We start from the raw sequence: 24005 nt of genomic DNA, 5'->3' as shown, positions 1-24005 counted from the left end.
AGAGATGAAGATAGATGTTGGGGGGTCATCCAAGATCCACTGTCTTTGACACCCTGAGCCCTTGTGCTGGCTGCCTGGGCTTGAATTCATTTTCTTTGACTTTCAGCAAGTTAACTCCCTTTCTGAGGGCCTGGGGGTGGGGGAGGTTTACTTGCTTTTTCCTTTATCAAGCCTTGATGCTAATCTTTCTGGTTATTAAAATTACTAAATGACACAGCTCAATGGAAACATTTAATGCAGGGCCTTGCATTATCTACCCAGGGTAAATTATCACTAGATGGATCATGAGTCTGCATTGGATGTCCAAGGTTTCAATTCACTTTTTGTTTTATTTTTTGGCAAGGTAGCCATTTAAACCAGAGTGTGAGTATTGTATTAAGTGGGCCACAGTCCACTGGAGCCTATTTCAATATCATTTTTAGTCTTTCCTGGTATTTAGCAAGTCGACAATAGAAATGCGCCAGAAAGAGTCATTTTTTAGCCAGAGAAGGTTACACCAAAGAAAGAAGGAACTAGCAAAGGCAGATGGCGTTCCCCATCGTGTTCTGTAGCTTCTGGGTGGGACTTGACCTCTTGAGTAGGTTTCGCACTGGGGAGCAAGGGTGGATTGTGTGGGCCGCATGACCTGAGGGAGGGTGTGAACCCGAGAGATGCTAATGAGCAGGAAGCTCCGTACCAGCCACAGAGTTGACGCCTTCCTCATCGTTGGCCATGTCTAAAATCATTTATTGTTTCAACAGAGTTTTCAAGTCCTAACAGCACCCTGGCATTCTGCTGAACACTGTAGATAATTCTGAAACCAGTGCCCACTCTTTTCAGTGAGAGAGCCCTGTAGGTATAAAATAGGGACTAGAGGCCAAAGTCATTAGTAGGCTCTGAGTGTTTCAACAGTCCATAGGGAAAAAACGAGATGCCTAATGTGGCAGCTCATGCCTGTAACCCAGCACTAGGGAAGTGGAGGCAGGAGGATCAGAAGTTCAAAGTCCTCCTCAGCTACTCAGTGAGTCTTGGGATAGCCTGGCTACTTAAGACTCTGTATCAGGAAAGAGATAGATAGACAGACAGACAGACAGACAGGCAGGCAGGCAAATATGCAGCTTATAAAGTCTGTGGACAGAACAGGGGACTTTTCTTGGTTGTTTTTACTCTTTACTCTTTGGGGGGCTCTGCCACCCATTTCCCAAATAAGTCACACAGAGGCTTATTACTACCTATAAATGTCCAGCTTTAGCTTGGCTTGTTCTTGCCAGCTTTTCTTAACTTTAAATTATTCCTTCTACCTTTTCTCCGTTTCTGTATACCTTAGTTTACTTCTTACTCCATGACTGGCTGTGTGGCTCTGTGGCTGGCCCCTGGCAGTCTCCTCTCCTTGTTCTTGCTACTTCTTCTTCTTCTTCTTTTTCTCCCAGATTTCTCCTTCTATTTATTCTCTCTGCCTTCCAGCCCCACCTATCCTTTCTCTTGCCTCGTTATTGGCTGTTCAGCTCTTTATTAGACCATCGGGTGTTTTAGACAGGCACAGTAACACAGAGTTAAGCAAGTACAATACAAAAGAATGCAACACATCTTCAAATCATTAAACAAATGTTCCAGAGAATAACAAATGTAACACACCTTAAAATAATATTCGACAACAGGAACTGGTGCTGGAGCTGTCACAGAATGAGACATATGAGTCCCCAGCTTCACCACTCAGCAGCTAGGCAGTGTCAAAAAGAAAGATTAAACCTGACAGAGGGAAAGAACTCAAGGTTTTTTTTTTTTTTTTTTGGTCTTTAAGGCTCAGTTTAGCACTTGTCCAAGGCTGTTATTGTGGAGATAAAAGAGACTCATTACATTCATGATTCACTTTTTCCAATAGAAAATGGTAAATGTGATCTCAAACCCTATACCAGACACTGATGTCTCCAGCTAGCCTGAATGTCCTTATACTTAAAACTAGTATTATAATATTTTTAATGTATTCTTTCCCACAGTCTTGGCATAAGGAACTAGATTCAGCAGCCAGGAAGTAGGAGGGAAAGGATAGATACATATCACATAATTTCAGCAATAATGACTTTGCTGAGCTGAACATTGCCTGTCATGTGACCCTGATTTTCTTCTCTTAGACAAAACGTCCCAGCTTGTCTCTCTGTGGCTGACTTATGTTACAGGTGCGACTCCTATCTTTAATCCACTAGTTATACACAGTTGACCACCAGTTCAAAGTCTACACAGCACAAACTCACAGCGTGGACCCCTTCTTCCCCAGAATGCTGTCAAGTAGCAAGGGGCACAAGGCTGTCAGCTCTTTACCGATCCATCTGTTGGGTCAATGTAGGGTTTTTAGTGGGATCATGGCAAAGATAATAATTGTTTGGGAACTTAAAACATCTTAAGTAATTAAGCTCTAAAAAGCAATTGGGGGAGGGGAGTAGAAAATGAAGAGGAAGGGAAATCCAGTGAGACACACAGAAGGGAGATCCAGTGAGGCACACAGAAGGGAGATCCTGTGAGGCACACGGAAGGGAGATCCAGTGAGGCACACGGAAGGGAGATCCTGTGAGGCACACGGAAGGGAGATCCAGTGAGGCACACGGAAGGGAGATCCAGTGAGGCACACGGAAAGGAGATCCAGTGAGGCACACAGAAGATGGCAGCAACAGGAAATCTAATTGGTGTGCTCTCGTTTCTTACAGAGTGAACCTTCCAGCTTCCTCATGGATGGGCATCATCTGCCTGATCACCCCAATCTGTGGGAGACTTCCTTGTTGCCGGTACTCTGGACACATTGTCCCTTGTCAGTGCCCACACCCTTTGAGAGCCTGAACAAGATGAAGGCAGACAGACAACAGTAGAGTGGGGTGATGCTGTAGGGATGAGACTAACAGTGGGTCAACTTTAAGATTTCAGAGGAGAAACACGTTCACGCGTTAGTCACCTCTGCATCGCTGTGAGGAGCACACTAACAAACAATTCGTGGAAAGAAAGATTGTTTTGGGTTCCCAGGTATCACAAGGTTTAGGCTGCCACAGGAGGGAAGACATGTGCACCAGTTCCCCTGACAAGTTAGCGAACTGGGGGGCAGAGATGATGTGATTTTCTCTCAATTACATCCCACCTCCCAAAGTTGCCAGAACATCCCCAAACTGCACCGTGGCTGGGGACCAAGTACCTAAAGCTTGAGCATGTAGGACATTTCAGATTCACGTAACAACCCTCGAAGCAGCTGTGCGCTCACGTTATGGCAAAGTCACGTGGAAGGGTAGTTAGCAGATGAGAAAAGTAGCAGCTCACAGTCAGAGGATGCGAGGTCAGGCGGAGCAGACAGGCTGCGAAGCAGGAATACGCATCCCTGGGAACTCACAGCAAAGGGAAGGGTAGATCTCGTGGAGTCGATAATCCCCAACAGCCATGGAAAGACCCTCCTGAAAACTCACAGTGAGAGCAGTTTTTGCCTTCTGGGCAGTTTTTCCTAGGTTGACTGGGAGAGAAGGGGCAAACAACAGAGAGGCAATACTTAGTAATACAGTGAGAAAATTAGATATATAAATTAACAATAAAGGTATGATATTGCAAATGGACAGACCAAAATATCCGCATCCTAACTGCTCAGGTCCCAGGTGTCTCCAACCAAGACCGTAAGAGGTCGGTGTGGCCTGAGCGGTTAGTCATCTTTGACGTCACTCAGATGAACCTTTCCTTAATTGCAGCTGAGACTGTGTACGAGCAAGGAGCCCTCTGGCTGTCAGACTCATCTTTCCACTGTCCGTGACCCAGCTGTCTGTCGCCTCCCCACACAGCACAGCCCTCAGCGGGAGTTGTTAAACATCGGAATGCTGCTGTCTGTAGAGCTATGATTCCCCCCATGTGCCTCAGTGGCTGGATGCAGCCCACTCTCTGACTCAGCATCTTCCACCAGCACATCTTTCCGTTCCTACTGGTGAATGTTTAACCACAAAACCAGAGTCCTCTGCTAGGGGGCATCTATCGGTCATCTACCTTTCCAGCCGGAAGTGAAATGGGTTTCTGCCGTTTTCTGCAAATACTCCAAGGTTGGTGTCTCTGGAAGCAGACACTAAGACACTTTGGGGATGTGGTATATTCATTGCCAAGGAGGCCCTCTTCAGGAAGGACGAAGACTTGGCTTAGTCAAAGAAAGCTGATGGGGTAGGGGGTGCAAGAGTGTCAACAGTAACCTTGCAACTGCCTGACTCAGGACTAGAAGCACTTTCCCCAGTCATGGACATGGGTACTCTCATAAGATACAGGCAAGATGACCCTCTTCATGGAAGGAAGACTCTGAAGGAGATGAAATCTGGGGCCTGTTAGCTGATCACATTGTCTACAACTGGGCATCAAATCATTTCTTCAATTAGACAGATGCTTGATGACAAATGATAGAAAGATGAATGGATGGATGTATGGATAGATAAATGATAGGTAGTAGATAGGTAGATGATAGATAGATAGATAGATAGATGAATAGACAGATGATAGATACATGATAGCAAGATAGATTGTAGACAGATGCATGATATATACGTGATAGGTAGATAGAGATATGATCGATGCATGGTAGACAGATGATAGATGATTGGTAGATGATAGATATATAGTATAGCTGGCTTTCATGGACCACCAGCCCCCAAATCATGACATGGAGACTTCTTATTAGTTATGAATTCTTGGCCTTATCTTATGCTTGTCCCATTAGCTCTTATAACTTAATTTAACCTGTTTCTCTTCATCTACATTTTGCCTCGGGGCTTTTTACTTTTCTTTCATTCTGTATGTCCTACTTTCCTGCTTCCTTTGTGTCTGTCTGTCTGGCAGCTTCCTAGCTGGCTGGCCCCAGGTATCTCCCTCTCTTTCTCTCTCATTCTCTTCTCCCCCAAACCTAGATTCCTCCTCCTACATATTCTTTCTGCCCATTAGCTCCATCTATCCCTCTACTGCCTAGCTATTGCCATTCAACTTTTTTTTTCTTTTTGTTTTTCAAGACAGGGTTTCTCTGTGTAGCTTTGGAGCCTATCCTGGATCTCACTCTGTAGCCCAGGCTGGCCTTGAACTCACAGAGATCTTCCTGCCTCTGCCTCCTGAGTGCTTGGATCAAAGGCGTGCGCACCACCGCCCGGCAACATCCAACTTTTTATTAGACCAATCAAGTGCCTTAGGCAGGCAAGGTAAAACACACCTTTACATAGTTAAAATAATATTCTATTCCACTTTACTATAGATTATAGATAGGTTGATAAATTGATAGATGATAAATTGACAGATAGATGATAGCTAACCCAGTAGCTAGTCAGATGGTAGCTAGATGATTGATAGCTACATGATAGATAGATAGATGAGAGATATGTGATAAATATGTGGTAGGATGATGATAGATAAGTAGATGATAGATGATGGATGATAACTAGATAGATATAGATGGATGATCGATAGGTTGTAGGTAGATAGATATATGATGTATATATAATAGGTAGATTATAGCTATACACATATAATAAATGGCATGACAGACAGATAAATTATAGATAGATAGATAGACAGATAGATAGATAGATAGATAGATGATAGATAGATAGATAGATGGATAGATGGATGGATGGATGATGGGTAGAAATAGATGTCATGGTGTATGTATAGCTATATGCACATATACAGAGAAAGGAAAAAGGAAGGGGAGAAGAAGGCAGATTAGCCTTAATATTTTGTATAAATCAAGAAGACAAATGAATTTTCAAAACCCATGTATTGTATGGATAGTGTTTTAAAGGATGTGGCATATTTAGAAATGTCATCCAGGAGAAATGTTTGCAGGCATGTGACAATCTTTACATCACTCTGCTGTTGCAGATCAGGGTAAATTTGTAGAAAGCCGATCCTATCAAACTTTGAGTCTTTATCTTACCATCAAGGGCAGGTCTAGAAAACACAGCAGGAATAGAGCAAGGTTTGGTGGTTGACAGGAGAGCAGAAACATCAAGGATGATGGGGAAGTGGTGTCGTGGCTGACCAAGGACCCCACACAGTTCCTATGTGCAGCTGCAGAGAGGAATGATGGAAGACAGTATAAAGATGGAAGAACTTGCAGTTCTTACGCATGTGCAGAAGCCACATAGAAAAGGAAGTGGCAGGAGGAATAGGAAAGGGCCACTTGAGATCTTGCCTGAGAAATGGCCTATGATGAGACCCAGAATGCAGCTACAGAACGGGAAGCGAGCATAGAAAAACAACAAAGGCTACATAAAAATGTAAGCAAGAGCATGTGCAGATGACTACTGTCCAAGAAGGTTTTGGCGACACCTGCAAAGATCAGACTTGAACTTGAAGTTCCACAAAGAGCAAGGCACCAGAGGCCATGGCACAGCCACTAGGAATTTAGAATCTGAAACCTCTGGGCGAAGATGATAACTAGACTCTCTTCTTCGAGAAAAGACCTCACTTACTTTTCCAAATGCGGGGGAAACCAAGTCTGTGTTTTAGTGACAAGCATTGTTTTAAATTGCTAAAACATGTCGAAATGTGCCCTGGTGGATAGAGGGTCAGAACACATTGTTAAAAACAGACATTGAAAGGCCTCTTCCTCTTTCACTTTCTGCCACAGTGTCTGCTAGGCAAGGAACATGATTCATTAATAAATTTAGCACCAGAGGCCTGACTCATTCAGAAACTTTTAACCACTACCCCAGCCCATCTTACTATAATTTAGCGAAGATATTCCCCAGGCTCGGGTGTCAGAAGGACGCCCTACACGTGGGTGATTTTATAGTGTGTACAGCAAGCACACCGATAGTATGTATCCCTTCTTAGAGATGTTTCAGCTGAGCTCAGTGTCACTTTAGGGCAAACACTGAACAGGGTGGGCACAGACTGACCATTCTAATCACCCAGATCAGCATAATGTCTGCATAAAAGCACTGAGTTCAAGGCAGATGACAATGTGGTGTCTGTCCCCATGACCTCACAGAAACAGAGGCTACTAAACATGAGGAAGTTACCCCATGTCCATCAGTGGGGAACTTGAGTGCAAGCATTATTTCTTATTCACTATGAATTTACTCTCCCTAGCACAGTTTGGTAATAGGCATTCAAAACAGAAGTTTGTTGATGAATGAGTGAATATCTTGCTTGGTTTTGTTTGTTTTGAAACAGGATCTTACAAAGCCCAGACTGGTTCTGAACTGGCTATGTAGTTAAGGCTGGCCTTGAACTCCTGATCCTTCTGCCTCTGCCTTCCAAGTGCTACTATTACAGGCATGAGCTACTAATCCTAGGAGTGAATGAATATCTTAAGCACTTTGTGTGTGTGTGTGTGTGTGTGTGTGTGTGTGTGTGTGTGTGTGTGTGTGTGTGTGATTGCCTTTCTTGGGAGGAATATGATAAAATAGATACAGGTCTGAGCAATGAGACATATTCAAATGCAAGTCTCAAGGATGAAGACAACATAGGACAGAATCTCTGCCTCCTTGACCTTGGGATTCTGACTGGCATGTGATGTTAATACTGTGTAGTTCCTGGGGCTGAGGCAAACAAGGATCAAGGAGAACAACAAGATCCCAGGTTCCAGATCTTTGCCTTCCTAGGGTTTTATCTTTTTATACTTAACACCTGAACCTCAAAAATCTCAACTACTTTGTGGTCCTGGTCAAGGTGAGGAGGGAGACGGCTCAGTTGGAAGAGTGTTTGCCATGCAAGCACTGAGTTCAATCCCAAGGGCCCACGCAAAACCACAAATGGGCGTGGTGGTGTGAGTTTGTAATAGAAGCACCAGGGAGGCAGACACCGGACTCCTGGGGTTCACTGGCCAGCCAGCCTCCCCTACTGCAGAGTTCAAAGCTAGTGAGAGACCCTGTCTCAAAAATTAAAAACAATCAAACAAACAACGTGGATGGTGCTTGAGGAACAATACCTGAGACTGCTTTTGACCTCCACATGCATGCTCACCCATGTGCACCTGCACATATATACACACATGCACATGCTTACACACACACACACACACACACACACACACACACACACACACACACGTCAATTACAAAATGTAAGCACCATACAAGGTTTTTGCAACTGACCCAAGAGGAATGCAACGGAAGGGATGAAGGTAACAAACAGCAAGGTAAGATAACAGATAATTATTCTGGGACAACATATGATCCTGCAGCATTCCTCTCCCCCATCTTAATGCCTACCAGACCCCAACTTCACTAAAGCATTCACTTCTCTTGGGTGAAAGAAAGAAGGGTGACCCCCTCCACAGAGGCAGGTGTGGGTCCCAGTTGCTATCAGGTCATTCCCTTTGTCACTGTTACGGTCCAGTGGTGGGAAAGATATGTCGTCACTGCCTGGCATGAGTTCTCACTCTCGGCTGCTAGGTATAGCCAAAGGGGAAATTGGCTTTTGGCAGTCACCTTAGGACCATGAGAAACCAGATGCTGGATGGTAATGGGGTAAATGTGGCTTTCCAAGGACTTTTTCAAGTCCCCAGATCTCTGCTGGAGCCTGTCCTGACTCAGGACTTCCTGCTACATGAGATAATAAATTTCCTCATTGCATAAGCCAGCTGGGTGGAGGGTTGGTTTCCAGTAGAATCTCAAGGAGACAGTGACCATCCGCCAAATACGTGGGCAGATAATAATTACTGTGAAAGTTCAAAATGGGAAGAGTTCACATCAGGCAAGAGTGGTTAGGACAGCTCTAGAGACACAGGATGAAAATTCACACGGCCACAGAGAACAGAAAAAAGCATGCACGGCAAAAGCCAGACATGGAGGGAGTCTGATCAACAATCACAGCACAGAGCATGAAGAGCTGTGGAGGGGAGGTCAGAGCACACCGCAGAGAGCCTCAATCCCGTTAAAGCACCCGGCTGGGTCCTACTTAGGCAATATGATACCCACAGAAGACTGGGGGTTTTGTTGTCATTTTTCAGTGTGGTATTTTTTTAAGGTTAGCTTTTTTTAGTTAATGTAATGTATTTATTATTATTATATGTGTGTGTGCATAACGTCTGTAGGGGTGCATATGGCATGGCATACGTGTGGAGTCAGCTCTATTATTCCACCTTTATGTGGATTCCAGGTGTCAAACTCAGGTGACCAGGCTTTTGTGGCTAGTGCCTTTAGCTGCTGAAACATTGCAAGGACCCACACAATAAAGAATTCTGAACAAGAAAAACATCCATCCTTGTCTGAGTATATGAGTAATAGAGTTGCATCCACTCACTACAAAAACAATTCCCTTACAGCCTAGTCTCTCTGTCTGTCTGTCTCCCTCCCTCCTTTCCTCCTTCTCCCATATATACACAGATAGACACACAGACACAAAGAAAGAGAACAGACACACAGGCACACACACATACACACACAGATAGATACACAGACACAGACAGAGATGCACACACATACCCACACACAAAGAGACACATAGACAGACAGACACAGAGAGAGAGAGACAGACATGACACCATACACACATACAAACAGACACACGAAAACAAACACACAAGACACAGAGAGACATACAGACACACGCATGCACACACACACACACACACACACACACACACACAGGGCAGGGCAGAGGTTTTGAGCATTAATGGCTATTTGAAATGAACAGCTCTGTGCTCTCACATCTGGCCCTTCAGCGTGACCTGCCTGCGCTTCAATCTCATCTTTCTAGTTTCACAATCGGACTCTAGTCCTGGCTCGCATCTATCTCTTCCGCAGATTCGCTGTCATCTGACTTGTCACGTCTTGGTCCTTGCTTCTTTTCTCTCATGAGCTCAGTATTCACGTTTCTCAGCAAGGGAACCACTACTTTCTTAAGTGCTTTTCTGCCTCTCTCAGGCACTCATGAAAGAAAAGAAAGACTCAGAAAGCAATGCTGGGGCGCACGTGACCAAGCCATGTGCTGCCCCAGAGGACTGTGGGTGAAGTCGGGAAGACCTGTCAGAATCAAAATCACAAACAACCTGATAGGAAGATAAGTAAATAATTAAGCAACATGACATTGTACTCAAATTCCACAAAATTATGGGATCACAGGAAGTATCAACCACTTTAGCAAAAATTAGAAGTCAAGGGCCTATTATTGGTGGGAACGTGGGAGACAGTGTCTTCTTACAGATGGAAATTTGAAGACATAATGACTTTACTTAATGAAGGCAAGAATGCCACTGTTCCTTCATATTAAAAATATAGGTCTAAGGACATAGCTCAGCCAATGATGTCAGCCTTCATGCTTGCACACACATGGGCACACATGCATGCATGCATGCACGCACACATACACACACTTGTGTTGAAGTGACTTTCAAAAGCTAGTAACACTGTCAAATGCTGTTCCAAGAGGGATACTGGCCTGAGCTGGGGTCTTGACTCTCGATTCTATGCGGCTTTGAGAGGATCAATGACTTTGCTTAACCTGTTTCTTCAGCTGCATAATGGCAACTTTCAATTGTCAACTTGATTGGACTATGAAACATATAAGCCATTTGAATGTTTCTCCGAGTGTTTTCAGGGAGGGTCAACTAAGATGGGAAGACTTGCATCCCATGGGCCGGGGTCAAGGAAAAGGTCAGGGAAGAGAAAGCCAGGTGAGTCTCGGGATTGATCTATCTGCTCCCTTACTGCAACATGGCCAGCCACCTCAGCTTGTCATCCCCACTCTGCCGTGATCCCATCAAATTATGAGCCCGCATAAACCCATCCGTCCTTAGGCTGCTCCTTGTCCATGATATCAGTAAGGGAAGTAACCAGTAAAGCCATCAGGTTAGTGTAAAAGCTCCAGTAACTAGAGACAGAATATGAATACTCGTCTAGGTGAAATACAGTGCTTAAAGGTTGGGTTGGGGCCAGGCTGCTGTGGGGGGAATGCCCTGGGGCCATTTTAGATTGACAATATACTTCCCAACACTGACTTCTCACCTCTCTGGTTGACTAAGTTCTTGTCTTTCTGTCTGCTAGTCCTGTTCTCCGGGGGTTCTTTCACTCCAGCACACACTGCCTTCTTTTGTGAAGTCCCTTGTCTACTGCCAATGCCATTTTATTTTTCAAAACTTCACAAAATCCACTAATAATGGGTTCAGATCTCATGAACCACAGAAAATGCAGCTCATTTAGGGCAGTTAAGGGTATCAAACAATTTTCTCTCTCAATTCCCATTGATTTCACTTCCACAAAGATTTTCTTCTCAGTGAAAGCAGAAGCCCCACCCTCTCCGCTACACTGACTGATGATTCTGTCGCTAGAGGAAGACAAGGATTTGTCGGCTGCTCTACTTTTAGCCAAATGGGACTCCCTGTTGGATGAGCTTCTAGCTTGCTTGAGATCTAGGTCAGCAAAGAGTCCACTCTGCCTTTCAGGCTTCAAACCTCTCAGACATGCATCTGTGTCGTTCACAGTTCTGCACAGATGCATGGTTTCTTCGAATGCTGCATCTTCTTCTACATGCTTAGTGTGGTTTTTAAAAAGTCTGTCACTACCCAGCCTCTTCCTTCATATCGGCCCCTCCTCCTCAGGGCAAGTCCCTGAAACAATTCTCAAGCATCTCAGAGCTCTCTTCCTCTCTATCTTCCTCATCTTCCTCTCTAGCCCACCAGGGTCCTGATTTTCCCCTCTTCTGTGCTGACTACCTGCTGGGGGAGAATGCAGAAGTATGATGAGTAGACTCCTTAAAACCAGGACCACAAGCCTCAGAAGGGCTCCAAGCACTGCCTGTCACCAACAGCTCATCACTCCAGGAGTTGGTTTTCCAGTCTCAACTGACTTTTTCACACATCTAGAATGTCCATCCTTCTGGGTTTGGAGACCTGTGTCCTAACACCCATCCAGCAGTTGCTCCTGGTGATGGCTACATAGTCATCACTCTAAACCTTCTTTCATCCTCTTCTATTTCTCTCCAGACAGAATGCTTCTCTCTCATTTTACTCCTCTTTGCTGGAAGCCAGCCAGCCATCCAGCCTCCCAAACCCAGAGTTGTAGGAGCAGAGGCACAACTTTCCCAAGTGAGTCATGGGAAGCCATGGTCATCACGGTCACTGGTATTCCCAGCCCTTGCTTCCCAGACCCATTTATTCTGCCTGTCAGGGGCACAGCTCAGCTCAGTGATCACTGACAGATGACCACCATTCCCAATGAGGTCTCTCCAGGGAAATGAAAGTCTAATACCCTAAAGTATCCACTGTAGTAGTAATCTTAGCATCAGTCCCTCCTGAGAGTACAGGGTGGTATCAGCTCTGGGTCATCCTTGGGAGGATGGAGAACATAGTCACCCAGTCACTCTCAGTATGGCTTAAACCTCTCCTGGGTCTCAACTGAGAGCAGCTGTGCTCTGTGTCCTAGAGGACAGTCCCTGTCTGTGCCAAGCAGCAGCTTTTCTTTGAAACACCACTGCCAGGCAGCGCTTCTTGCTGGCACACTGTGTAGCACCCTAGTCATGTGCCCAGTCCATGCGGCATCTCCTTCAGTATTAAGCAGTGGTTCCCTAACTCTAGTGTTCTTTAGGATGACCTAGAACAGTACATTTTGGGTCTGCCTCAGTTTCCTTCAGTAAATCTGTAGTAGAATCCAAGAATTGCACCTCTATGTCCTCAAATGAGGTCCGTTTGGGTTTCCTGACCCAGTTGATTGTTTCACAAGATCCTAAAGCCCGTGGATCAGATCAAATACACTGTGACTCTTCACATAGTGGTGCAGGTTAAGACCCTGTAGGGACTAAAGACATACCAAAGCATGGCCACATCCCTTTCAGGGGGAAGGGGTCCAATGTTAGCAACTTTCTATCACATAGCTAACTGATCTTGTGAGATGGGGTTACATTAGGGCCTTGACATTGGTGTCTGTGGTTCATAGATTAGACAGTAAGCCTTGGGAAGATGTAACTCACACTTGGTGAGTGGTAGCCCGTGCCGGTGAGATCATGAGTAGTCTCAGTCACACTGCATAAACACTTATGTTTTACGCATACATTCATTATGCCAGAGTTGATGTGGCCAAACAGAGATGTGCTAATGTCAACCAGCTGAGGCATTCTGGGTACTTTTGTTGTCTGGTAGGTAAGAACATGGATATAAACATTTTTACACCTTATGTTCAATTCTGTGGAGTCCTGAGTTTCTGTCCCAGAAGTCCACTCTTCTAGTTTTCTCTTCCCAGGCCCATGACCAAAGAGCCACACCATTTATCACTGTCCTAAAGCCCATATATTCTTGCTACATACCACTTCCTTCTCGACATGAAGTGGTTGATTAGGGTCAGCCTCTACCAACCCCAAAGTTCTGCCTGTTGGAAGTACTTCGATGTATGCTGGGTTTGTGGGTATTGTGTGTATGTGTGTTTGTGTGTGTGAATGCAGGAGCACACATGCCACAACATGTGTGTGGAGGTGAGAGGGCAACATGAGCGTTTGTCCTCATCTTCCACCTTGTTTGGGACAGGATCTCTTTATTGGCTGCTGTGTGCACCAGGCTAGCTGGCCTCCGAGCTTCTGTGAGTTCTGCTGTTTCTACCTTCCACTCCACCCTAAGAACTCTGCGATAATGTGCATGAGCTACTGTGCTTGACTTTGCCTGGGTTCTGGGGTTTCAAACTCTCCAAACTTGGGCCCCACACTTACACGGTAAGTGCTTTGCATCCGAACCACCTCCTAAGCCTCACTGCTGAATTCTGTTTGGTCTTCGTTTGTGGTGGTGGTGGTGGTGGGGGGGAGGTGGGGGTTGGGGGGGTTGGGGGAGGCTGGGGGGGTTGGAGGGGTGGAGGGGTGGGGGGTGGGGGGTTGTGGTGGTGGTGGTGGTGGTGTGGTAGTGGGGGGGTGTGGTGTTGCCCTCAGAGTTATGTAGCAGCAATCCGATTTTGGCTTATGTCATATATTGAGCTAGCCCATTTTTGAGTGAAACTCAGCCCATCTCTTGGTCTCTCTCTCTCTGGATCCTAAGGGATCCTCAAGTAGTCAGAGGCACAAATAGAGAAACAGGGTAGAGCCAGACAGCAGTGATGATGTGAGGGCCCAAGTCACCAGCTTTGTGGCTTAATGTGTGGCCTTCCTTCTCACAGTAGTGTGAGATCAATGAGAGGGTGTGTTTTGTTGTGTCATTCTGCCAGGACCCAGATCTGAAGGAACAGTGCTGGTGACTACAGCTCACTTGGTTTCCTCCACTCCCGCTCAGTCAAGTAGGATTTGATGTGCTGGGGTTTGAGTGGTGCTGTTACACATCTCCGCCTTGTCCTAGAGCCTGGAGGTTCTTCTTTGTGACCATCCGACTGTCCTTGTCTCAAATGCCCAGTGACAGCTCTGATAAGAGATATCAGTCTCCTGCGTCAGTCATATTGCCCAAATAGAAGGGAAGCCTGGTCCAGGCCTGGTACTTGGCCCTTCCTTGCTCTGGGCCCTTCTTAGAGCTAAAAGCCCCATAACAGCCACTAAATTGGTTATACTAGAATTCTCCAGTGTGAGTGAAATGTACTTCCTGAGAAACTAATTGTTAGTACTACTTTCATTTTTTAATCTTTATTTGTGTGTGTGTGTGTGTGTGTGTGTGTGTGTGTGTGTGTGTGTGTGCATGCACACATGCACTTCTTTCCTGAGTGGGATATGTGAAATACAAAGTTGTGACTTTTACTGTGGTGTGAATCTTGGCCTGCTCCAGACCACATAGCTCCGACAAATTTCCCCTTGCCTCCCTCTCTCAGGGACTCCTGCTGCACATTCAGGGTGGGTCTCCCCCCTCAAATAAAGCCCCCTGGAATATCCTCACAGACACACCGGTGTGTCTCCTAAATGAATCCAAACCCAGTCAGGCTGACAGTGATGGTGGTGAATCATTGCAGCCTGATCAAGCAACACGGTGTCATTGTGTGAACCAAGGTGCCATTCTCCAGGAAATCCAGAACTCTCCATGTCCCTCACACTGTCATGTCAGGACATGAAACTTAACGTAGCACCTACACAATTAATGCACTTAACTGCTGCCTCGTGTGAGCTAAAGCCCCATTCGACAGAAGGAGAAACTGCATTTGCATGGTAACAGCCACCTAGCATGTCACTGGGGTCATTTAATGTGGTCTGAGAGAGATGCATCAGTGCTGTAATGAGAGGTTCCCGGCTGTCTGCAGTGGCCCACTGATGTCCACGGGATGTCTGTTTGCTTTGTTATTTGCTTTTTTGATGATTTGATGAGTTAGATGGGGATTGGCGGGGACGACTGGCCCTGTAGTCTTCAGACAGGTTGTCACTGACGGCTTGAACAGCCTCTCCTCCCCTGCAGTGTACTCAGTGTGTCTTTCCCTCTACGATACCTCCCACTCCATAGGCCATCACATCAGTGTGCATGCTTGGGGACCAGGAACGGTCTCTGAGAAGATGATAGTTAAAGGAATAGATGGGATGTCAGCTAAGGCATATGAACAAACTGAGGAGATTTGTTCCAGAATTTTCCACTTCTCTCTTGCCATCCCAGTCCTGTGACCACAGTCAGCAAACTGCCCACGAGTGTTCCTGCTCTACTGTCCCACTGGCATCCACCCAAAAGTACAGCACAATGCTCTTTCCAAACATAACTTAAGGGCAAGTCACTCCTCTATTGAACTCCACCCCCCCCACCCCGCCCCGTGTTGGTTGGGTGTTTTTGTCAATTCGACACAAACCTAGACATATCTGGGAAAAGGGAATTTTAACTGAGAAAATGCCTCTGTAAGACTGGCCTGTAGGTAAGTCTGCAGGGTATTGTTTTGGTTAGTGATTGATGTGTGAGAGCTCAGCTCACTGTGCATGGTTCTGCCCTTGGAGGTGGTTCTGGATGGTATAGAAAAGCAGCTGAGCAAGCCGTGGGAGCAAGCCAGCAAACCACACTCCTCCATGGCCTCTGCTTCAGTTCCTGCTTCCAGGTTCCTGCCCTGAATTCTTGCCTTGACTTCCCTCAGTGAGAGTTGTAAGCTGAAATAAACCCTTTCCTCCCCAAGCTGCTTTTGGCCAGGTGTTTCAGAGATAGACTGTAGCTAGAGTTTTCCTGCCTGGCCCACAGTCAGGACAAATCTCTGACACCCGCCAGTCCCACAGCCGCTCAGACCCAACCAAGTAAACACAGAGACTTATATTGCTTACAAACTGTATGGCCGTGGCAGGCTTCTTGCTAACTGTTCTTATATCTTAAATTAATCCATTTCTATAAATCTATACCTTGCCACGTGGCTCGTGGCTTACCGGCATCTTCACATGCTGTTTGTCCTGGTGGCGGCTGGCAGTGTCTCTGACTCAGCCTTTCACTTCCCAGCTTTATTCTCCTCCTTGTCCCGCCTATACTTCCTGCCTGGCCACTGGCCAATCAGTGATTTATTTATTGACCAATAAGCAACACATTTGACATACAGACCATCCCACAGCAGTAGACTCCTAAAACATCCTTCACAGTTTCCTAAAGATCCAAATTCTCTACCATTACTCTCTAGTGTCTTTGGCCATGGGGCATGCAACCACCTACTCCTATCTCAGGAACCAGGAAGTACAGAGTGGGGCTGGAAGCCGTGCTGGGCTACACCCCCTGAGGTCCCACCTCCCCAAAGTTAACAGCTTCCAGAGGCAGCACTGTCAACTGGGTACAGAGGCTTAGAACATATGAGCCCAGAGCATGGCCCCATACAGCAAATTCTAACAGCTTTTCTGGTTTACTGTTTTATTTCTGGGTTTCCACTTGCCACATCCTTTGGTAACTGTTTACTCAGTTATGAGACAGATTTTCTTTCCTCCTCCATTATCTTGAGTTGAAAGTATAGCTTCTCATGGACACATGCTTCATGAACCTGTAAAATGGAGAACTCGTGTGGCCTGAAGCCAATATTCCAGCATTGTAACCTAATGGGCCCCAAATACAAATCCAGTTTGTCAACACTATCTGCCAGGCAGTGGCCTCCAAGCTTTCTCTCTTACCTCAAATCCAGAGCTTTGGAAGAATTATGTGATAAAAGTTAACACTTATATTTCATTTAGTTTCATCCATGTGTTTGATTCAGCTTTTTTACATTTTCAGTTGTTATACTCTCTAAAGATGGCTTCTCCATAAGTGTTTCTGTTTGTGTTTTTAGACCCAAATTCTGCCCTTTCTGTTTTCTGTTTGCAACAGCCAGGTTTCCTGAGGGCACATCTGGGCTTTCAGGGTCTCTAAATAGAGAGCAATAGACCAATAATTTCTTACTTTTCATCTCCAGATACCTCAGAGATCTTTCCATCAGATATATAGACATGTTTACAGTATCTTAGGATGCAGTCCCAGGCTCCAGCTGCAGCCACACCTGAGGGGGAATGAGTGAAGAGAAAAAAGAAGACAACAGGAGAGGAGCCTGGCATCTGAGACCCTCCAAAACTTCCAACGGGGGAAAGAGAGTCATAGTTGGGAGTGGCCATGCTCGCCTGTACCCCAGCACTGGGGAAGCAGTTGAGGGTCACAGGACTTGAGAAAAGGCTGGATTCCATCACAAGCTCAAGGCCACCCTGAGCTACTGGCTGAAAAACCCTGTCTCAAAACAACAAACATGTTAAAAACATACATTAGATAACAAGAACATACAAACATACACTGGATAGCAAGAACATACAAACAAACAAAATCCCAAGAACAAAAAGCCCAGGACCTTCAGCAGACGGCGCTCTGTATGAAACTCCAGCCCTGGAAGACTCTGGACTCTGAAACCACAGAGGAACGTGTAGGGAAACAGTCCAGCTTCGGAAAGTGACTTGAGTCACACAGAACTGACACACGGGGTTGTGAGAAATTCAAAACCTTCTCCGCAGAAAAGGAAACAATCAGAGTGAGGAGACAGCCTAAAGAATGAGAGAAAACTCTTAACGACATCTGACAGGAGGTTAATGGTAGGTGTATAAAGAACCCCAAATGTCACACACCCCGAACTCCAAATATTCCCACCAATAAACAGACAAGTGAATAAACAGCTCTCAGGAAAAAAGACAAGAGACTTGAAGGAAAACAAGGATCAGCATCTTTAGCCATCAGGGAAATAATAGCAATGAATAAAGGAAAAGGCATTGGCTGGTCCTAACACTCTGTACCTTTTCCACAGTGACTAGAATGGAATACCTCATCATTTGCCAGCATAAGAGTGTTTGACACTGTGATACCTGTAGATCCACAGAATCTGGTTTTCATCCTAAGAGCAATTTCAGGCTTTAAGCCAGAGGGCTTTTAATCCTATTAAAGAAATGTACAAAAAAGAAGAAAAGTAGTGGAAGTGGGCGTCTTCATGAAGCCAGTGAAATCTCCAGATGAAGCAACACCGCTACTACTCAAAGCCACAGCAGGGGCTAGCTCGCTTTCCTGTCCCCATGGCTGTCCCCCTTCCTGCCCCCCGTAGCTTCATCACCAACGACCTTGGAAGTGGTCTTAGAATTGTAGTCAAGATTTCAGGGCCCAGAAAGAGGAAAGGAATGCCTGCCACGTTGGCTGTGGGCGGGGCTGCTTCCACAGGTAAGGAGACCCAGGCTCTATAGGACAGTGCTGGCAGTGTTGATCTGTTACTGATGGACTCCAAAGAACTTGCTTCTTTGAGGCTCTGGAGGTGGTGGTTCAGTGGGTAATAGCTCTTGTTCTTCAAGTATAATGACGTGAGTTCGAATGCCCAGCACCCTTGTGAAAACCTAGATGTGACTCCCATGTGTCTGCAACCCTGACATCGGACAGGTGGAGCTAGGTCAATCCTGAGAGCTTGCTGGCCAGTGGCCAGTCAGCACAGCCAAAAGTACAAGCTTTTTGTCCAGTGAGAGAACCTATCTCAAGGGGATAAGATTAAGAGCAACACCCTATCCAGTTCTAGACTGGCTCTTCATGGGCGTACAGGGCACATGAACCCACACACTCATGTGCATTTGCCATACACACACCACAGAGAAGAAAAGAATAATTGCTTCTCCATGTTTATTCATTTGGTTTGCAGAGAAACAGAGATGGGGGAGGGATGGAGGGAGAGGGGGGTACTTTGTATAGGGGTGAGCATACACATGTGCCCCTGCATACAGAACCAGGAGAACACAGCTGCCATTTCCCAGGTGCTGTCCACCTTAGGATTTTTATTTGTTGTCATTATCATTTGAGATAGGGTCTCTCACTGGTCTGAACTCATCAGCTGGTCTAGGCTAGCTGGAATGTGAACCCCAGGGGTTCACCTCATTCTGCCTCCTCATCCCTGGGATTACACATGTGTGCCACCACACCCAGCTTTTTCCCGGTGAATTCTGGGAGACTGAACTCAGGCCCTCAAACACTTTGCCCACTGAGCCCAGCATGGACTTTTGACCTCAGCTCTATGGTATCACCGACTTTGTCTTGCTGTCTTGAATTCCAGGACTGCTTCTGTGTAGAACAGAGCAGCTTCTTTCCTGGCATCCACAAAGGCCTGGATCTCACTTCAGACACTCACTAACACAGGTGTCTGGGGCTTCCCTAGAAATCATGTGGCTTTTGCTGCTCTTACTGGGCAGAGCCTGCTGTGGCCTTCCCAGAAAAGCCTTTCTCCTTTGTCCTTACAGGGCCTGATTGGCCTAGTTCTGGGAAGTTGCCTAGTGAGAACCAACCTGGCTTGCAGTCCTCATCTGGGTTTGGCATTGGGGAGTCTTTCCTCAAGGGACAGCCTGTACCTGAGCTGACTCAAGCCGAAAGGGTGGCCTGGTCTTGCCTCTCCAGATCTGTGGTTCGATAGTTATTCCCTAACTCTACCACAGTCGCCTTGGCAGCAGCCATCACTGAGGCCTGCCGGGAAAATTCCATACTCCAATTTGGCACCTGTTCCTAGTAGAGACAGGCCTGAACTGCTGGGGAAGAATGCAGGCATGATAAGTTAGATATTGAACTGGTTGGGGCAATAGCAGTCCCTGTACACAAAAGGTGCCTGAGAAGCCGAGTGAAGGAGATGGCTTTTCTTTGTTCCTGTGTGAGCAATGAATCCCTGCCCCCTAGGATGGCCCCAGCCTGGCAGGATGGTGCACAGATGATTTCTGACAGCCTACGTGCCAACCACAAGGCAAGCTTGAGCACTGCCAGCTCAGTCTCCACAGAGAACCCCTTCTCTGGGGATGAGAGCTGCCGGTCCAAACCCCAGCGAGCTGGAAAGCATCCATTCCTGCCCCTTGTATGTAGCTGTGGTGCTCTGTGGCCAGCTGAATCAGGAGACAGGGGGAATGGACTGTCTGTATGGGAAGTGTTGGTCCTTTCTCTGAAATCTGAAGTATAAATAGCCAAGGCATGCGACCATGCAGGAGCTTTATTGTCATATGCTTGATCCCCGCAGTTCCTCTGGATGGCAAAGAAGCTTCCATCTTAATGACAATCTAGCAGAGAATATATAGAGAAATCTTGAATTTCTGTTTCATCCTGCTCATGCCAAGTGGCTGGTTCTAAACAGTGAAAGATGAAGGTAAGAAGTGACAGAAGTTAACACTCCATAACTGTCTCATTTGCTCTGGGAAAATCTCCTAAGAGGTTAATACTGCTCCTCACGCTTCGGAGCATGTGTGTGTCCCATGCTGGGAGCTGGGAAGCCGTTCCAGACTCCTGCCACTGTGGTGCCCAGCCAAGCGGAGAGGGAAGGGACAGCGGGAGGTGCCAACAGAAGCTTTGGTAAACCATTGTTGACGTCATGGTTTTATCCACAGCTAGAAAACACATGACAAATGAGAGAGAGAGAATGAAGAAAGAACCCTGTTTCCTTCACTGGGAGGAGAATGGAGTAAGAACTAAAAAGCCATAAGGAACCACAGCGCCCTCAAAGCATCCGTGGGAGACTAGAGCCACTGTCTTCCTCTGGGCATGCATTAGGTTCCCAGAACAGTTGGTACCTGACAGGTTTCCAGTGCAAGCAGCCTGACCAAGGCATTCCACAGTGAGGAGAGGGGACAGCCAGGAAAACACCCAACAACACTGCAGACAACCCAAGCGACCGGCCGTGTTCTGTGTGATCTGAGAGTCCCAAGCCTCACCCAGCCGTGCAAGCAAGAAGCCCAATGCTAGGGGAAGGTGCTGAGGGTCTTGCAAATGTGGGACTCCTTTTAATGAGAGTGTCTGTAGAAAAGGTATGAAGTCACCATCACCCCCGAAGAGGCGGAGATGGGTAACCAGCAGAGGTGAGCTTTGTGGCCAGCAGCCTTTGATGGTGAGTTTGGCTATAAAAAGACAACCAAGGGAGAAACAGAACAAAGGCCGTGGAGGGAAAGACAAGAGGGGTGCTGAGTCTAGCGTGCCTTCCCTAGCTACCCCCAACCTCACATGGTTCTCATGTGAAGCCCAGAGGCTGGAAGATGGCTGTGTGCCCAGATGCCCTGTGACTCACCTGCAGAAGGGACTCAACACACTCCCATCTGCTAGCCCTGTTCTCCGCCTTCAGAGCGAGCTGGCAGCTGGAGATGGCCCAGGGACCTTCGCTTTCTCTCCCTTTCCCACCCCACCTATCAGAAGTGACTCAGCTCCAGGCACTAACCCCTAGCTGATCTGTGGGACTGCGACAGCTGTGGCCTGGTGAACAGTCCTGTGGTAGCCGACTAGGGCTGCTATGATGAAATACTTCAAACTGGTGCTTCCAAGAGCAGAAACGTGTTTTTTCACTGCTCTGGAAGTCCATGACAAAGAGTGGGCAATCTGATTTCTTCTGAGGACTCTGCTCCCTGTGTGCAGGAACCAACCTTCTCTCACGTCTTCCTCTGCTCTCTGCCTGTGTGCCCAGATCCATGGACACTGTCATATCGGATCAGAAACACCCTTTTTGATCTCATTTAGCCTTGTAGCCCTCTTTCAAGGTCTCCAAATACTGCCATATGGGAGTTTAGGGCTTTACACAGGGATCTGGATTCGAGGGGACACTGTTCTGACCACAGCACCCTTGGTAAAAGCATTAGTCTGTGAGTGACGTGAGTCCCCTTCCAACAGAAGGTGGACTGGGGACTCCAGGGCCATCACCCCAACCCTACTAGCATGGAGGGTGGTGGAGAAAGCGGCTCTCTGTGCTTTTGTGACCTGGCTGGGATGGTCCAGGTATGATCAGTGGGAGGGCTTTCTTGTTTATCTTTGCCATTGGGGAGCTAAATTCAGGTTGTGCTTCTGTTCCTATTTAGGTTCCTCAATACCACAACTTATTTAGGGACTCTGGTATCCTTGGAGACGCCAGGGACTTCTGGGGGACTTGTGGCCTACTCTCATGCTTCCAGGGTGCTCTGTACCGTGAAATCATCCAGGACAGAGAGATGATCTTAGCACCCATTCATCATCCTCCCACAGCCGCATCTGTTGGAGGCCCGAGAACCTCACAGATGAAACAAACCTCTCCACTAGCAATAACATGTACTCAAACTCCCAAGACTTTGAGAGGAGAATGGGGTGATCCTTTGCACTTGTATTGATTACTGAGTGTGTATAAGTCACCAATGCACTGAGGTGCAGGGAGATGTATAAATATCTTGAGACATCTACCCAGGAGGGTCATGTTGGAGCATGTGTACCCCCAACTTCTAGTCAATCACTCTTACCACACTGCTGAAAAGAAAGGGAAGAACTAAGACATCTGATTTTAAAAGAATATTTTTGAAATTTCTTTTAAAGTAATACACTTTAAAGAAAAGATACATCTGACTTGGAAAAAAGTTGTCAATCAAATTCCCAGGAGACTTGGATTCTGTAGAGTTGGCTGCTTTTGCAGTTTCCGACAGCAGGGTGTTCACCAGTGGCGGAGCATGAGTTTGACAACTGGCTTTTTCTGGTGCTGTGCTTAGCAGAATCCTCCTTGGCCATGTTAGGGTGCATGAGGCCAAATGGAAGATCCCAGCCTAAGGAGGCTTTCTAGAGAATTAGAGTCCCCCTCCCTTCTCCTGGGATGAAGGAGGCTGGCTATGAAGCCATTCCATCACGGATAGATTTTGCTTAGGAAACAGAAAGCAATTATCATGTTCCATGTTGCAAATTCTGTTCAGGGAGATCCAGGGCTCTTTCCTAATTGACCTCCCTCAGCATCTCTAGCTTCAGGAGTGGCAAATGTGGTAGGTAGTCTCTCATCTATCACTCCTGGCAGACATAGCTGAACTGGCCCCTCCCCCTTTCCTAGGCCCTCTGACTTGATTTAGAAGCCTCCTCAACAGAACAGCTGTCAACAGAGGGCGTTGGCCTGTGAACAGACCTCAGGAGCAGCTCAGATTTCCTGGCTCCCTGACTCAGAGGGTGCTGGAGGCTCCCCACCCTTCTCTTCAGTTTTCTCTTTATTTTTATCCAAATGAGGTCAAGTCACAGACTTACCCTGGACATAGTAAGATGTGCAGGACGATGAGAAAGGGTCAAGCCATGGTCCTGGACTATAGACCAGCACATCTCCTACTTAATGTGCATAGGAATCACCTGTCAATCTGCAAAATCCACATGCAGTGACTGGCTAGGTATGGAATGGGTCCTGAGAATCTGCTTATATCTTTGTTTCTTTTCAATTGAACATAACTATATTTTTATCAAAGCATAATTAGAGTTAACAGTACTATATCGTATAATTCAAATTAGCCAGAAGAAAGGTTGGTTTTTTTGTTTTGTTTTGTTTTATGTTCTCGTTGAAAAGCATTTGGTATAGCTTTTAAACAATACAATAAGATTGGTCTAGAATCACTGTTTAAGCCACCTCTTAAGGAGGTTGTTCTGTCCTAGACATAAAACACCTGGTTGTTGTCAGTGGTTTGGGGCTTGCCATACCCCCTAAAGGCTCCTGTGTTGTTCAGCTGCTCTTTGGCTGGTGTCCCTATACTGGGGAATTGTGGGACCTCAGCTGGCACTAGGAATCACAGAACTAGGTGTGAGCCTTGAAGGTTACTGCTTGTCCCAGCTCCCCATCCCATCTGCGTTACCTGGTCAGCGTCATGTGAGAAATCCTCAGTGCAAGCTCCTGCCACCACCACAGACAGCCCCACTTCAGCTGCCCCGCCTCTCCACCAGGGTCAACTAGATCTTCTGCAACTGTGAGTCAAAGTCAACCACTCCTTCCTGA

At 46.5% G+C, this 24005-nt stretch overlaps 1 long non-coding RNA gene across 1 annotated transcript in view; it reads right to left on the bottom strand.

The window, feature by feature from the left end:
• Positions 1-2750: 2750 nt before the first annotated feature.
• Positions 2751-24005, bottom strand: part of LOC128099374 (uncharacterized) — a 29453-nt gene continuing 8198 nt past the window's right edge. Inside the window, exon 4 of the long non-coding RNA XR_008214506.1 lies at positions 2751-3466. This is a non-coding gene — a long non-coding RNA (uncharacterized LOC128099374). The remainder of the gene's footprint in view (positions 3467-24005) is intronic.

Source organism: Peromyscus californicus, unplaced genomic scaffold (assembly GCF_007827085.1).
Source record: "Peromyscus californicus insignis strain IS unplaced genomic scaffold, ASM782708v3 Scaffold_6__1_contigs__length_162567912, whole genome shotgun sequence".
Lineage (NCBI taxonomy): Eukaryota > Metazoa > Chordata > Mammalia > Rodentia > Cricetidae > Peromyscus > Peromyscus californicus.
This window is presented reverse-complemented; position numbering and strand designations above follow the sequence as displayed.